The sequence below is a fragment of the Tiliqua scincoides genome, chromosome 1 (genome assembly GCF_035046505.1).
Source record: "Tiliqua scincoides isolate rTilSci1 chromosome 1, rTilSci1.hap2, whole genome shotgun sequence".
NCBI classification, from domain to species: domain Eukaryota; kingdom Metazoa; phylum Chordata; class Lepidosauria; order Squamata; family Scincidae; genus Tiliqua; species Tiliqua scincoides.
Window position 1 is genome coordinate 7,146,282 of NC_089821.1, and position 12,153 is coordinate 7,158,434.

Consider the following 12,153-nt stretch of genomic DNA (forward strand, 5'->3'; position numbering starts at 1 on the left):
GGGGCACTCTTGGTGTAAAATTCATGATCAGAAAGGATACGAAAGGAAGACAATGCAAAGAAAAGAATTTGTTCTGAAGAACTGCGGTTTGGGAATACAAAGGAAAAATAATAAATCATGTTGCTTCAGAAAAATACTTGGGCAGGAAGACATTTTTAGTGAGTGATATTTTATGCTCTGCAGAACATTCCCTTGAAACATTAAATATTTTAAGACTCCCTATGTTGAAGCTTTGTTTCACTGGAGTTGGTATTTTCTTTTAAATCACAAGCAGGACATTTTCTTCCTTTCTTTTTTATTTCTGACACTATGGGCCTGTGCCACCATCGCAGAGACTGTCACTAAAATACTGGAATGGTGGGACAATGTATTGATATTCATTATTTATACACTTTGTAGGTATCTGAAGAGTACAGAAAATGGAACTTGCCGTTCAAACTTAAGGTATAGTATTAAGGCAGCACGATCCTGAGAAATCTATTTTAAAAATTCTGCTCAGTGGGACCCAAGGATGGTCCAGATGTTCTACTTGAAGATTTGGGCCTGTGATGGCTCTTACTAGATGCTTGAAGAGTCCCACTTCTGTTCAGAGAAGACAAGACTATGTGGTAGAATGAGAGTTCTGTTTTAAGATGAGGAAATATTGAATCATCCTTGTGCATGTCTCCTACAGCCCAGTCCTATCCAAGTTCCCCTGCACTGATGCAGTGGTGCCAAGCTGCATCCTGCAAGGGCATTTTGCATGCTGGAGGTCTGTGCAAGGAAAGGGGTCATTCATTCTGCTGCCCCAAGGAAAGCTCCAGCAGCCACAATGGAACAACTGGATTTGTGGCTCCTGTTCAGTACGAGTCCATGTTGCCCTGTGTCAGAGAATTGGGCCTGGGAAGGGGGATAAGATATGGTATGTGCTGATGCCGCCAATCCTGCCCCCCTCCCATTGATTCACCCACTCCTTCCCCCATCACCACCCTCCCACTACACCCTTCCCTTCCCCCTCCCCATTTTGCATCCCATGCTGGCTTACCTTTTTCAGTGTGCACTGCTCCTTGCTTTGACACCAGCGGGATGGAGCAGGTCTTTCCACCAGTACTCCCTAACTGGCATGCTCTATGACACATGTGTGACAACCTGCACCAGTGGCATGTGTGTTCTGTCAGTGCAAGCAGAGGACAGGATTGGGCCATTAGTTAGCTACACATGCATGTTAATCAAGTGGATGGCCTCCCAGCTAGCTTCTGTCATTCTGGAGATGCCTCCACAAATGGAAGGAGCATTCCACTCATGCAAGGCACTTTTGAGACACCTCTGGGCCAGTATAAAGGACTTGCGCTGGCCCAAGAGGGTATCTGGATCGCGCTCTTTGTTTTTGGTCTTCTGCAAAACTTTGGACAAGTTGGACAGCCAAATAAAGTGTTATGGTTCTTGCAGCCAAATCCTAAGAAACCAGTACATAAGTGCTTTGGTTGGCACCTAGCCACAGATATCCCAGTGCACAAAACATCATGTTAGAGTAATGGAAATAGCTGGCTGTTGGAAAGGTAGATAACAAGGGAGAAATCAATTCAGCTGAACTAAAAGGTCAGAACCCTGTGCCAAATATACAGATGGCAATAAATTGGACTTGAAAGAAACAGCCAGAAGAAAAGATCACAGGCAAAATATTAATAAGTGAGAGCAGCCCTGGAGCACTGAGATCTTTGACACTTTCCCATCCAGATAAACTGAACGAAAAAAGGTGAAAGTTAGCCAGGGGACTTGTGCACTCTGGAAATTCCTGGGGAGAAAGATTTGTGATGACCTCACATCCTGCCAAACTGCAGCATGGCTGATCAGAACAAATTTAAAACGAGATCCCCAAGGTCTCTACAGGTAGGAAAATTACTCATGCACTTCCACACGGGAACCCGGGAGAAAAGCTGTCATCTAAAAGTTAAGGCATACCAAATTTATTGGCAATGCAGGTAGAACTAAATTGGCAGGTAGATTAAGGTTCCAGTCCCTCTAGTGCACAATGCTGAACAATTTATAGGAGATGACTTTATATTTGTTTGTATCCCTCCCTTCCTCTAATGAGAAAATTCTGGTATTTTAGCCACAACAACTTTGTGTGAAAATATAGTGCCCTTTTCTGTGGCTTAATGGCTAAGGTCTAATTCGCAATTTATAGAGCAGCGAAATTTATTAAATGCCCATCAGTATTTGCAGTGGTATGCACCATTAAGTGAAAAGGGGCAGATGCAAGATGCTGGTTGGCAACCTTCAGTCTCGAAAGCCTATGGTATAAGCCTACAGCACCCAGTATTCCCAGGCGGTCTCCCATCCAAGTACTAACCAGGCGTGACCCTGCTTAGCTTCTGACATCAGATGAGATCGGCATGTGCAGGGTAACAGTTGCTGTTTTTGCAGCTCTCTGGTGAAGATATGAAGTTGCCTAATCCTATCCAACTTTCCAGCACTGATGCAACTGTGCCAACAGGGTGTACGCTGCATCCTGTGGTGGTGGCTGTCATGGAGGCCTCCTCAACCTTTGATCCCTTACCTTGGGGCTTCATTTCAGCTGCATTGGTGCTGGAAAGTTGGATAAGAGTGGGCCCCCATATTGAGTCATGTCATTGGTCTATCTAGCTCAGTTAGGGTATCACTGCAACTCTCTAGAGCAGTGGTTCTCAAACTGGTGGGTCGTGACCCACCAGTTCGTGTAACACTTCCCCCATCCCTTTAAGGGGCGGGGGAAGGAGGGAGGCAGCGACGTGATCCCCAGGATAGTGTCACTAAGGGAGGCTAGTAGGGGTGCTTGTGCCTTACTTTACACGATGCTGGGCTGAAGCAGGCTGCAGGAGGTGCGGGGAGCCCTGCGCAGCCCTCTACAGCGCTCCCCGATGCTTGGAACCTGCAAAAGAAGTGGGCGGTTCCAAGTGCCAGGGAGCGCTGTGGAGGGCTGCACAGGGCTCCCTGCACCTCCTGCAGCCCGCTACAGCCCAGCCTCGTGTAAAGTAAGGCACAAGCACCCCTCCTCACCCCCCTTAGCGACACTATCCTGGGGATTGCATCACTGCCCTAGCCCCTCCCACACAAGAACTTACTGAGGGAGTAAAGCTCCCTCAAAATTTGAGAAACTCTGCTCTAGCGTTTCAATAGCGGGGGTTTCCCCAGCCCTACCTGGAGATTCCAGGGACTGAACCTCTGCATGTAGCTCTACCTCTGCGTACGCTCTACCAATGTCTATAAGAAAATCATAACATTGGAAAGTCACAGCCCAATCTTAGGCTGCCTGTTGCACCAGGACCGCCGTGCGCAACAGGGCAGCCACCAGCGGCTCCTTGGCGGAAGGGGAGTTTTGCCTCCTTCCCTTGGGTAAGGCAAGTAGCCCCACAATGGGGCTACTCGATTCTGCGGCGCTTGGGCTGCTGTAGAATTAAGAGTTGGGCCTGAGGCCCTACTCAGGCCCGACACAGAGGCTCCGGATGCAGAGGAATGGAGTCTGCCGGTCCTGCCTCCACCCCGTCCCATTCTCTCCCACAGGCACTCCTCCTCCTCGTCCTTTCCCTGCCCTCCTCCTGCCCTGGAACGCTTTCTCCCTGCCTCTCCCCATGCCTCCACCTACCTCTATGCTGCCCAGTAGTTCGGGCAACCATTGAGCAGCAGAGCAGCAGCAGTCCACTGGCACTAGCCTAGCACTGGCTGGCACTGAGCTAGCACTGGCGCTGGACCAGTGCTGAGGGCTGCAGGTGTGTCTTACGGCACATTTGTGACAGTGCACACCAGTGGTAAGCCAGCGCGCACTGTTTAGAATTGGGCCCACAATAATCAAACCAGACTCTCTGGAAAGAGAACTGAGGGCCCCACAATGGAGAAGCCACCCCTCCAGTTGCTATGTGGTTCACCCTTGATAGCTAAACCCAGAGGAGGAACTCTGAAAATTATCTCAGGACATGAATGGATTAATATGGGAACAGATGTTCCTTCAGTTTCCCAAGTGTATCAATGTATCAACTTGAGACAAATGCTTTTGCCATGGAAAGTATGAATGGCAAAACTGAGTATGGACAAACTTTTGCTTCCGCACCCCACGTTCTACAAACTAAATTAGAAAGCACTATTTAAATGAATTATTAAAAAAAATCAAGATGCAATTCTGCTGTCCAAAATTATGGTAGAGGGGAGATGAAGTGAACTTGTTGTGATGTCAATGAAATTCTCAAGAATGGAATTACAGGAGTGCGTTGCTTAGCAACGTTCCAACCAACAACAGACCACCTATACAATGGTCCGCTGCTGGATTACTGTACAGTGAAAACTCCTTACCGTTGTGATGGTGGTGTCGGAATGCCTCATTGGGAGGTGCCAGAGGCATCTTCCAAATTGCAACAGTCCTGCAACCCACTCTACTGGCCTCCATGGGCCTCGGAATAGCCTGCAAAAGCTACTTCTGGTTTTCAGAAGCTATTTCTGGTTTGCTTCAGAAAACCAGAAGTAGCTTCCAGAGCCTTCTGCAGGCCCACAGACAGTGGGTCACGGGCATTGCACAATCTGGAAGTGGCCTTTGGATCCTCCTAATGATGCATTCCAGCACCATCAACACAAAGGTAAGGAATTAAGGGCCTAATCCTATCCAGTTTTCCAGGGCTGGTGCGGCTGTGCCAATGGGGTGCACACTGCATCCTGTGGTGGAGGGGCAGTCACTGGGGCCTTCTCAAGGTATGGGAACATGTGTTCTCTTACCAATGGGCTGCACTGTGGCTGCACAGGTGCTGGAAAGTTGGATAGGATTGGGCCCTAAGTTGGCTTAGCAATGAAATAGCTTAATGATGGGTTATGAAGAATCCACCATTAAGCTACACACACCTGTATTGAACACACACACACACACCTTCCTCAAATGGCCATACTTCTGATACTATCTGAAATAACTTCTGTACCTGTGCTAAAGAATCTTCAGTGTGAAAGCAGAAGGTGTTTTTGTGATTCTGAATTATACCCTAATTAAAGTACAATGGCAAACATCCGTGAGATGGAAATGCCCCTTTTTTTTTCCCAAAGCTACTCTGAGAAATGAAAGCACTGAGCTCTGGAAATTTTGTAAATCACGTCTTTGAATGAGAATACTTTACACTGCCAATTCAGATATTGTGCATAAGCACATTTTAAACCATTTTTAAGAGGATGAGCAATTTAAAGCTTTTTGCATTAATTTTGGGCTGATTTACAGTACATGCTACTGACGCATTAAGAGACTTAATGAACTTTACTAGGATAAAAATACTCCATTCAAATTAGTTTAGAGAACTTCAGCTAGTTTAATGGAATGTTTCAGTGGTGAACAGGAGAACAAATAGCATCTTGCTATTTTATACTTAAAGAAATTCTTATAGCAAATACATCTACTGTACCAAAAGTAATAACATTCATTTTTATGAGTCATTAGCCCTTCATTCTAAGAATAAAACAGAGGAATAACTTTAAATCATGGGTATTTTAATATTGTATGGGGGAGGAGCATGAGCCAAGGATTGAATCCAGCATTGTTTTAACATTATTTATGCACAGTGTGAGAGGGGATAATTTAATGCACAATTCCAAGGGCAGGCAATTTGTTTGGCACCAAATACCATTTGGCTCAGCGGTTCTTAAACCATCAGTGCTCCCCGAGGTATTTTCAAGTAGCCCCTGGGCCCATGATGAAAATAACAGAGAAAAATTATGAGGAGCTGAAGATTTCTTTGAAAAGTTCCACCAAGGGTTGCAAAGGTAAGCTTTGTTTGTCATTTAAAGATTGAGAGCAATTGCAGTTGAGACACTCAGAATTAAATAAATAAACCACTGCTACCATCCTGAGTACACTTTTCTCCCTCCCCCCCCCCCCGTACACTTGTCTCTTTGTTGGAGTGCAGCCAAAGAGGACAAAGGCAGAAGTTGAGTTTTAATTCAGAAGCCTTTCAAGTGCCCTCTTGTGCAGCCACTGCAAAAGAAAATGAACGCAGTGGCTCAAAAATAAGAAGCAAACTAGAATCCCAGTTTCTTACATGTTTAAGTTTAAGAACCTTGCATTTTTATCACTACCTGTGATGGATCACTGAAATGTCACTATCACTTCCAGAACTGACTCTTGAGCGTATTAATTTTGTTTTTGTCATTGTACCAAGAAAACAGTGACAAAATCACAGAGAAAGGTTATGCGTTTTTGATCAGTAACACTCTGGTCCAACACGCTAGTCCAATATCAAGGGTCTATGGCAGCCAGGGGTGCCGCACTCATGCCAAACGCACCTGGGTCCTCCACCAGATGGCAGGGGTGGCAGCCTCCGGTACATAAGAACAGCCCTGCTGGATCAGGCCATAGGCCCATCTAGTCCAGCTTCCTGAATCTCACAGCAAGTCTAAAGAGCATCTCTCTATCCACTCTATTCTTTCCATGCATAATTTTGTATGTCTTAATCATGTCCCCCCTCAGGCACCTCTTTTCTAGGCTGAAGAGGCCCAAACGCCATAGCCTTTCCTCATAAGAAAGGTGCCCCCACCCAGTAATTCTCTGGTCCAAATCCTAAGCAACTTGCCAATACTGACATAGCAGTGCCAATGGGCCATGTGCTGCATACTGCAGTTGGGGGGCAGTCACAGAGACCTCCTCAAGGTAAGGGAATATTCGTTCCCTTTCCTTGGAGCTTTATTGCCATGTTGATGCTGGAAAGTGGGTTCGGATTGCACCCTTAGTCGCTTTCTTTTCCGTCTTTCCCATTTCCGCTGTGTCCTTTTTGAGATGTGGCCACCAGAACTGGACACCATACTCCAGGGTGGTTCACAGCAGGGAGGGGAGAGGGTAGGGATTGGGGAACAGGTTGGAGGGTGTGGATTTTGGCAGCAAATATGCATGCCAGATCTTATCCGCTGGTGGAGAAGCTGGTGGCCTAGCTTTCAAGAGTGTGCAGCCATGCCAAAAATGGCTGGGGGAACGGGGAGGTTGTCCTCAGTGTGATCTCTTGGAGTGGTTGTAATTCTTGACTCAGTCACTCAGAGCCAGGCCAGCTGATTCTTCTGAAGCGGCCTGGGTCCGAGTGGTGTGTGACCATGCCAAAAATGGCTGCTGTGGCTACAGCCATTCTTGACAGGGAGAGCCAGGTCAGCTGCTTCTTCTGAATCAGTTGGCCTGTCTCAGAGCATACAGGAAGTAAGTGATTACGTCATCACATCACTGCAATTACCTCCAGGTAGGAGGGGACGGCAGGACAACTGGCATGCCCCAGGGTGCCATGCTGGTCAGCTACGCCCTGGCTGTGATCCTAAATACACTTACCTGGGACTAAGCCCCATTGAACACATTGGTACTTACTTCTCAGTAGACATGCATAGGATTGTGCTGCAAGATCTTTTTCAGTTGCAGTTTGAAACCTTGACTTTGAAACTCTTTCCCCAGAGAAGCTCCTCTGGCCCCAAACTTAATTACAAGTGTGCGTCACTTAATAACAGGGATGTGTTCTCCAATCCCTGTTCTTATGTGATTAGGTTGTTAAATGAACTTTCCAGCCAATCTAGTACCTTTATTGCGTTAACAGACACTCCCTGCCAGAAACTGCCAGGCTGCACAGGATACTGGAGACAGATTGCCTCTTCTTTGCATTAAGAGACTCTTTGTTGTGTAAACAGATACTCTGCTGCAGGTGACAGGAGACCTAACTGCCTCATTAAGGGCCTCTTTGTTGTACTTTGACAACCATCTTATATATGGTCCATCATTAAGCGGAAGGTTGTTGTGTGACACACACCTGTACTTTCAGACACTGGGCAATTACTGCTTTCTTTACCTAGGCTTTTTAATCTTTACACTTATGAAATTCCATCTATAGTTCTGCTGGTTTAATAGTATTGTTAGTATTGTAAAATATCCTTTAAATTGATCAGCTGAAGTACAATTTTGTAGAAACGTTGTCAAAAATTAATACAATACACCTGAATAAAATAAATACACCACATAATGGACACCCCAGCTTCAACAGATGAGCCTTCTAGCCAATGGAGTGATCAAGTCTTGCTAGTTTTCAAGTGACTCCCAAGTCTCTCTCTCTCTCTCTCTCTCTCTCTCTCTCTCTCTCTCTCTCTCTCTGAATGATTGACATTGCTTTGAGAACTGAGGTTAAGGGATACTGAAAAAAGCCAACTGCTTCATGCTATGCATGGCCCACATCACCTCAAAGCTACAAAGGGGGCTGTGTGAGGGCATGGTAAAGATGGGTTGGATGGCAAACGTGTATGTCAAACCAAAGAGGTAACCTCTTCCTTTCATTATAATGGCCCATTCAACCCCCAGTCTCAAAAAAAACCTCATTTCTACGTGTGAATTAGCCCTAGATTACTGCCTCAAATGTGCAAATTGACTTCACCTTTCTACTCTCAACTTACCCTTCTGGTCAGACATTTCTTCTTTCTTTTATGAAATCACATGAAACTCCAAGGAAGCTGTGAAACAAATAGAAGAACTGAAATAAAAGGTCTTAGGATAACTCATAATTGACAAAAACTGTCTGGGCAGAAAACCGTGGCAGTCAGCCCATCAGTTGGAAAGTTAATTCAACTTCAGATAAAGGAATTTTAAAGGTGAAAAGGACAGTTAAACTTTAGATGGGGGAAAAAAATGAAGGAACACAGTAAATCCTCAGAGATGAGTGGAAGGAATAACACTGATAGTGCTTTCTTCCTTTAATTAGAAGGAAATTTCATTCCTTTATATATAATCCAGACAAACTCAGACAAACAGCCACCATATTTGAGTCTTTTTCAAAGTATAAACAAAGAGGCAACTATAATAAGAATGCGATAACTACAATTTTACCTATGTATAAGCAATCCAGACATTTTTTTAAACAAACACTAAAATCTATTATTGGCCAACTATTTATATAGAGCATCCTGATGAATTCCTTTAAGAAATTCGCTCTATCGCGCTTAATAAGTATAAAAACATACATGAAACATATGATTTATTATTTCTATACTATCTTTTACTACAGGGGTGGGCAAACTTTGGCAGGAGGGCCACATCATCCCTCTGACATTGTGTCAGGGGCAAGAAAAAAAAGAATTAATTTACATTTCAAATTTGAATAAATTTACATAAATTTACATAAATTAATACATTAGAGACAGAACTTATATGAATGAATGAATTTTACTGAACTTATTTATAATACACATGAAAACTATAATACAGGCATGTAGAACCACATGAGAACTATGAACTGTTTGCCACGCACCTCTTGCACAGTGAAAACATACAGACCAAGCCAGAAACACATGGGGACATGAGTTTTCAGAGGCAATGGAGGGGAGTTTAAAATAATGCCCAGGGAAAAGCAGAAAACATACAGAGACTATGAAAGGCCTTGCTCTAACTCGGCCTGCAGCTTGCATCTGGTGGTCATGACCAGTAGTTGTGGGCCAGCATGGCCTTCAACAGTCTCTGATGAACCAGAGGTTCATTGAAAACTGGGAACTCCCTGTGGGCCAGATTGGGGGTCCCCAAGTGCCACAAATGGCCCCCGGGCCGGGGTTTGCCCACCCGTTTTACTACATAAAAATTTTCACTCCACAATGTCCTTGCGAGTTAACTTATGCTGAGAGATGGTAAATTGTCCAGGGTTACTTATTAAGGAACACACACACACTTAACTGTGACTGTGAGGCAAAATGGCACTCTAAGTAAGTGCAAGAGATGTGTATGGACCCCTCCTTCTCATCAGAAGAATACTGGTTATGTCTAAATTGGTCCTAAGGTTCAGGTCTGCGGGAAATTTGAACCCATACATCTAAATTCAACATCCTATCCCAACAGTTTTCAAACTGGAGGTCCAGGACCCACCAGTAGGTTGTGAACCCATCTTGTGGTTCGGGAATGTGTGAGTTATTTAACCCACAATGCATGGTTGGTAGGTTTAATCTGACTTGGTGGATCACCAGTTGTGCAACAGTGACCCAAGTACATCTTTTGTAGGACCAAAAATGAATACCAAAGCCTATTTCAGGAAAAGGTGCTACAAAAAGGACAATGGGCTGTATCAAAATAAAATTACTCAAAGCCAAACCCTACTGAAATTAATGGGACTTGTGTACATTAGGAAAACCCTAACCTCCGACGCATTCTCGGCATCACCTGGCAGGACAAAGTTCCTAACAACACAGTCCTGGAACGTGCTGGAATCCCTAGCATGTATGCACTGCTGAAACAGAGACGCCTGCATTGGCTCGGTCATGTCGTGAGAATGGATGATGGCCGGATCCCAAAGGATCTCCTCTATGGAGAACTCATGCAAGGAAAGCGCCCTACAGGTAGACCACAGCTGCGATACAAGGACATCTGCAAGAGGGATCTGAAGGCCTTAGGAGTGGACCTCAACAAGTGGGAAACCCTGGCCTCTGAGCGGCCCGCTTGGAGGCAGGCTGTGCAGCATGGCCTTTCCCAGTTTGAAGAGACACTTGGCCAACAGTCTGAGGCAAAGAGGCAAAGAAGGAAGGCCCATAGCCAGGGAGACAGACCAGGGACAGACTGCACTTGCTCCTGGTGTGGAAGGGATTGTCACTCCCGGATTGGCCTTTTCAGCCACACTAGACGCTGTGCCATAACCACCTTTCAGAGCACGATACCATAGTCTTTCGAGACTGAAGGTTGCCAATATAGATAGAGTACATTAGGACTGCCTTGGCTTCCAGTGGTGCTTAGTCAGGAATAATTTTTGTCTGTATACAGGAACAAGTGCAGAATATTCTCTCTATAGTGATTAAAAACAATCCTCACCTTCATATATTGAAGATAATGGCGAGAGGCTGTCTTTTCTTTCCAGACATGGAGAAATATAACAATAAAATTTGGCAAAGAAATTCAGCTCGTTGAAACCAAAACTGTGGAAGAGAACTCCTTCCCAGCTTTCAAAACATGGATTTTGATTGACTAGACCTATGATCGACTTAATAATGCAAGAACAGTTGATTTGGCTTCTTTGGTCGCTCAGTTAGGAGTTGGTTAGGAGTCGTAGGTTGTATGGCCAATAATTTTCCCAGCATCAATCCAAATCAGCAGCAATCCAAATCCCCATTCCATGGTTTTGTTGTTTTAGGATGCTGCATTTAAAGATTACAGTATCAACATAAGAGCCTTACTCTTGGCATTTTTAATTGAAATTAATTTGTCTATTTATATTTTGAATGGCAGCATCTTAATGGCACAATAAGATAATCACAGTGATAGCAACTGCCTTGCATACATTACCTTCATAATTTGCACAAACCTGTTCTCATGAACAGAATTCAAAATATTATGGGCCCTGCTGTAAATAGGGACTAATAAATATTAATGTCTGACATGAACAATCTTAGCTGACAGTAATTTGAAATCATATTGTTTCTGGCAGGCAAGATTGTCTCAAATTTTGCATCCTCTTCTCATTAATAGCTTAGAATGGTAAGCATTTTAACTCACTTTGAAATTTATCATTTGTAATTATATGTATTTCATATCCACAAAAGAACATTTGACAGAAAGTGCTTTTAAAAATGTTAGTCTCTGCTGACTATAACATATATCACAGCATGGCTTGAATGTTTTTGTATGGGAAGTTGTTGGTTGGCAACCTTCAGTCTCAAGAGACTATGGTATAAGCCTGCAGCACCTGGTATTCCCAGGCGGTCTCCCATCCAAGTACTAACCAGGCCTGACCCTGCTTAGCTTCCGAGATCAGACAAGATCGGCAGATAGTGTTCAGTATAGGGAGATGGTTGGCAACCTTCAGTCTCAAAAGACTATGGTATAAGCCTACAGCACCCGGTATTCCCAGGCGGTCTCCCATCCAAGTACTAACCAGGCCTGACCCTGCTTAGCTTCCAAGATCAGACAAGATTGGGCACGTGCAGGGTAACAGTTGTTGGGGACTCTTTAAGTCCAAGTTGACCTGTTTCTCAGACTGGGGCCTACCCACCCCTGTTGCTGCCCAGTGACGGACCTCCCATTCACTCTATGGGGCAAATGCCCTGGGCACAAAGCCTCACACACCTTTAAGGCCCCTTGGAAGCCTTTCTGAAGCTCCCAACAGAGTTGGAAACTGCTTCCAGTTTTCCGGAAGCACAGTTTAAAGCATCGGGGAACCTTCAGGAGGCTTTCGCAACACATCC

General features: G+C 44.8%; 1 pseudogene; it reads right to left on the reverse strand.

Moving 5' to 3' along the window:
• Positions 1-11,794: 11,794 nt before the first annotated feature.
• On the reverse strand, positions 11,795-11,911 carry LOC136638229 (5S ribosomal RNA; annotated as a pseudogene).
• Positions 11,912-12,153: the final 242 nt, after the last annotated feature.